The sequence below is a fragment of the Camelina sativa genome, chromosome 16, assembly GCF_000633955.1.
Source record: "Camelina sativa cultivar DH55 chromosome 16, Cs, whole genome shotgun sequence".
Lineage (NCBI taxonomy): Eukaryota > Viridiplantae > Streptophyta > Magnoliopsida > Brassicales > Brassicaceae > Camelina > Camelina sativa.
Genome location: NC_025700.1, coordinates 7,629,977 through 7,635,357, shown reverse-complemented (window position 1 = coordinate 7,635,357; position 5,381 = coordinate 7,629,977). Strand labels below are relative to the sequence as shown.

The 5,381-nt window shown below is 27.7% G+C and overlaps 1 non-coding gene across 1 annotated transcript; it reads left to right on the top strand.

Moving 5' to 3' along the window:
* On the top strand, positions 3,648–3,721 carry TRNAN-GUU. The gene has a single exon. It is a non-coding gene; the product is annotated as a tRNA-Asn (tRNA).

Below are 5,381 nucleotides of genomic sequence, written 5' to 3'. Positions count from 1 at the left end.
ATTATATTAACATTAATAAATTTCCTAAACCGAAAATCCAAATATAAAATGTCACATTAATATATGTTGAAAACCCCCATATAATTTGGTTTTATTGTCTATTTTTTGAGGAATTACCAAAAAAATTAAAATTCTATTAATTATCATAAACTATATATATTGACATGGAAAAATTATAAACTATATAAGTATGCTAATTTGGTAAAACAATTAACATAATTAAACTTGATAAAAAAACTTATTTAGATTATTTTTTTTGCGCAAAAATTTGTTTTGATTTTGGTGAGACGGGTTGGCATTAATCCTATATATAAAAAAAACACTTTTAGATGTGTACCAGGAGATAAATGTATTACTAGACTATACATATACCACACGGGTTAAAACCTTGAAAACAATACAAAAATCCTATACTTTGAATACATATATCAAATACCTGTAAAATTTTATATTTTTTAAATTAATAAAACAATAATAAAATAACAAATAACAACAATACAATTTTAAATTTTTAAAATTAAAAATATTGTCCCGCGGTGTACTGCGGGTTAAATCCTAGTATAATATTGAACATCAAATCATCTAAATATTTTTAGTAAATCACATAATTATAGAAGTTTTTAATAACTCAACTAAAAATAATAAAATATAAATTAAATAGGTTATTAACAACTAGAGTAGCTCAATTGGTTAGAGCGTGTTGCTGTTAACCACAAGGTCAAAAGTTCGACTCCTCTCTTGGGCGTTTACTAAAGCAAAAAATAATCAAATAGGTTATTTTGTGATGTCAAGAGATAATCATCAAATTCCTTGCCTCTCAAAATTAATTAAACTTATTTAATTACTTTCCAACATTTTACATAAATTTTATATCATTGTTACATTCCTATATATCTTTAATAAAGCATTACAAATTTCAGTATTAAAAATGAATAATTCATAAAATTAACTTTTAGTATTTTGTTTGTATCAGAAAATTATAAACAATCAATTCGATCAGTTTATTAATTTATTTGTAATATCAAGTATGAAAAATGGAAACACAAGCTTCGAAAAGAGAAGCACAAGCTTCAAAAAGAGAAGCACAAGCTTCGAAAAAAGAAGCGTAAGCTTCCAACGAGTTTCCAATGATGATTTTTTGGAAGTGACACATAAGCGAGATTTTGGAGAATTTTCAATTACGAATCTGGTGTCAAAGCGGAAAGCGGACTTGAAATGAAGCTTTCGTGCAACGTAACTTGAAACACACACGGTGGAGAGATTTTTAAGAGAGAGATTGATGACGAGAGTTGAAGTTTCAATCTTTCTAAGCCAATCTTTAATCTATAGCATTAGAAAGGTAAAATCATGGTTTCATGTTCTTAAACAAAGGAAGCAAAGTAAAAAACAAAAAAAAAACGCTTTGTTATTTATTAAATGGTTGAAAAATCCACAATTATGTATATATGAAAAGAGCATCAACCTACTCTGGTTTTGGGGCTGAGGAAATAAACGGGATTCAGCCCAAAAACCTTTTAGTTAAAAAAAAAGAGAAGAGAATCAACCACGAAAACTAGAAAAGAACCAATAAATTTTTTTGCTTCAAACCAGTGTATACAACTCTATAAGAGAGGAAGGGAAATGAGAAAGGTCATATCTACCATCATTTTGTAGGTGTGACAATGTTTTTAGAAGGATAAAAGTTATTAAGGAAAAATTAACAGAGAATACTCTAAAGTGTAAGGTATACTCTAGAGTGTGCAAATGCATCACCTCATTTTCTATTAATTTTTTTTTTTTTTTGTATTTTAAGGCCTTAAAATGTTAAGTAATAGTATTATAGGGTTCAATTCAAAAATGTTAAAAATTTAGGGTAAAACTTTTTTAAAAAATTCAATACAGCACATAGTCCAATAATGGTTTGAGCCAGATCTACTTGAAATCTATGTTGCATAGAATCAAAAATGGTTCACGGAAGCGAAACGTGGAAGTTGTTTTTATAAAATAAAATCTTGAAAACGAATATGCGTTAAAATCATATAGAAAAATATTCATATATATAATATTGAACATCAAATCATCTAAATATTTTTAGTAAATCACATGATTATAGAAGTTTTTGATAACTCAACTAAAAATAATAAAATATAAATTAAATAGGTTATTAACAACTAGAGTAGCTCAATTGGTTAGAGCGTGTGGCTGTTAACCACAAGGTCAAAAGTTCGACTCCTCTCTTGGGCGTTTACTAAAGCAAAAAATAATCAAATAGGTTATTTTGTGATGTCAAGAGATAATCATCAAATTCCTTGCCTCTCAAAATTAATTAAACTTATTTAATTACTTTCCAACATTTTACATAAATTTTATATCATTGTTACATTCCTATATATCTTTAATAAAGCATTACAAATTTCAGTATTAAAAATGAATAATTCATAAAATTAACTTTTAGTATTTTGTTTGTATCAGAAAATTATAAACAATCAATTCGATCAGTTTATTAATTTATTTGTAATATCAAGTATGAAAAATGGAAACACAAGCTTCGAAAAGAGAAGCACAAGCTTCAAAAAGAGAAGTACAAGCTTAGAAAAAAGAAGCGTAAGCTTCCAACGAGTTTCCAATGATGATTTTTTGGAAGTGACACATAAGCGAGATTTTGGAGAATTTTCAATTACGAATCTGGTGTCAAAACGGAAAGCGGACTTGAAATGAAGCTTTCGTGCAACGTAACTTGAAACACACACGGTGGAGAGATTTTTAAGAGAGAGATTGATGACGAGACTTGAAGTTTCAATCTTTCTAAGCCAATCTTTAATCTATAGCATCAGAAAGGTAAAATCATGGTTTCATGTTCTTAAACAAAGGAAGCAAAGTAAAAAAAAAAAAAAAACGCTTTGTTATTTATTAAATGGTTGAAAAATCCACAATTATGTATATATGAAAAGAGCATCAACCTACTCTGGTTTTGGGGCTGAGGAAATAAACGGGATTCAGCCCAAAAACCTTTTAGTTAAAAAAAAAGAGAAGAGAATCAACCACGAAAACTAGAGAAGAACCAATAACAATATTGACTTCAAACCAGTGTATAAAACACTATAAGAGAGGAAGGGAAATGAGAAAGGTCATATCTACCATCATTTTGTAGGTGTGACAATGTTTTTAGAAGGATAAAAGTTATTAAGGAAAAGTTAACAGAGAATACTCTAAAGTGCGCAAATGCTCTAAAGTGTAGGGCATACTCTAAAGTGTGCAAATGCATGGCCTCATTTTCTAGTAATTTTGTTTTTTTTTTTTTTGTATTTTAAGGTCTAAAATGTTAAGTAATAGTATTATAGGGTTCAATTAAAAATTTTTAAATATTTAGGCTAAAATGTTTTTAAAAAATTCAATACAGCACATAGTCCAATAATATTTTGAGCCGGATCTTCTTGAAATCTATGTTGCATAGAATCAAAAATGGTACGCGGGAACAAAACATGGAAGTTGTTTTTATACAAAAAAAGTCTTGAAAACGGATATGCTTTAAAAGCATATAGAAAATATTTATATATATAATATTAAACATAAAGTAATTTAAATATTTTAAGTAAATCACATAATTATAGAAGTTTTAGATAACTCAACTAAAAATAATAAAATATAAATCAAATAGGTTATTAACAGCTTGAGTAGCTCAGTTGGTTAGAGCGTGTGGCTGTTAACCACAAGGTCAGAGGTTCAACTCCTCTCTCGGGCGTTTACTAAAGCAAAAAATAATCAAATAGGTTATTTTGTGATGTAAAGAGAAAATCATCAAATTCCTTACCTCTCAAAAATAAATAAACTTATTTAATTACTTTCCATCATTTCACATAAATTTTTATATCATTGTTACATTCCTAAATATCTTTAATAAAACATTACAAAATTCCGTATTAAAAAATGAGTAAATCAGAAAATTAACTTTTAGGATTTTGTTTGTATAAGAAAATTATAAACAATCAATTCGATCAGTTTATTTATTTATTTGTAATATAAAGTATGAAAAATGGAAACACAAACTTCGAAAAGAGAAGCGTAAGCTTCCAACGAGTTTCCAATGATGATTTTTCGGAAGTGACACATAAGCGAGATTCCAAAAGGTTTGGAGAATTTCCAATTACGAATCTGGTTTCAAAGGGGAAAGCGGATTTTCAATGAAGCTTTCGTGCAACGTAATTTGAAACACACACGATGGAGAGATTTTTAAGAGAGAGATTGATGACGAGAGTTGAAGTTTGAATCTTTCTAAGCTAATCTTTAATCTATAACATCAGAAAGGTAAAATAATGGTTTCATGTTCTTAAACAAAGGAAGCAAAGTAAAAAAGAAAAAAAAAACGCTTTGTTATTTATTAAATGGTTGAAAATCCACAATTATGTATATATGAAAAGAGCATCAACCTACTCTAGTTTTGGGGCTGAGGAAATAAATGGGATTCAGTCCAAAAACCTTTTAGTTAAAAAAAAAAGATGAGAATCAACCACAAAAACTAGAGAAGGACCAATAAAAATCTTGACTTCAAACCAGTGTATACAACTCTATAAGAAAGGAAGGGAAATGAGAACGGTCATATCTACCATCATTCTGTAGGTGTGACAATGTTTTTAGAAGGAAAAAAATTATTAAAGAAAAGATAACAGAGAATACTCTAAAGTGCGCACATGCTCTAAAGTGTAGGGCATACTCTAAAGTGTGCAAATGCATGGCCTCATTTTCTAGTATTTTTTTTTTTTTTTGTATTTTAAGGCCCTAAAATGTTAAGTAATAGTATTATAGGGTTCAATTTATAAATGTTAAATATTTAGGGAAAACTTTTTAAAAAAATTCAATACAGCACATAGTCCAATAATGTTTTGAGCCACATCTACTTGAAATCTATGTTGCATAGAATAAAAAATGGTTCACGGAAGCGAAACGTGGAAGTCATTTTTATTAAATAAAATCTTGAAAACGGATATGCGTTAAAATCATATAGAAAAATATTCATATATATAATATTGAACATCAAATCATCTAAATATTTTTAGTAAATCACATCATTATAGAAGTTTTTGATAACTCAACTAAAAATAATAAAATATAAATTAAATAGGTTATTAACAGCTAGAGTAGCTCAATTGGTTAGAGCGTGTGGCTGTTAACCACAAGGTCAAAAGTTCGACTCCTCTCTCGGGCGTTTACTAAAGCAAAAAATAATCAAATAGGTTATTTTGTGATGTCAAGAGATAATCATCAAATTCCTTGCCTCTCAAAATTAATTAAACTTATTTAATTATTTTCCAACATTTTACATAAATTTTTATATCATTGTTAGATTCCTATATATCTTTAATAAAGCATTACAAATTTCAGTATTAAAAATAAACAATTCAAAA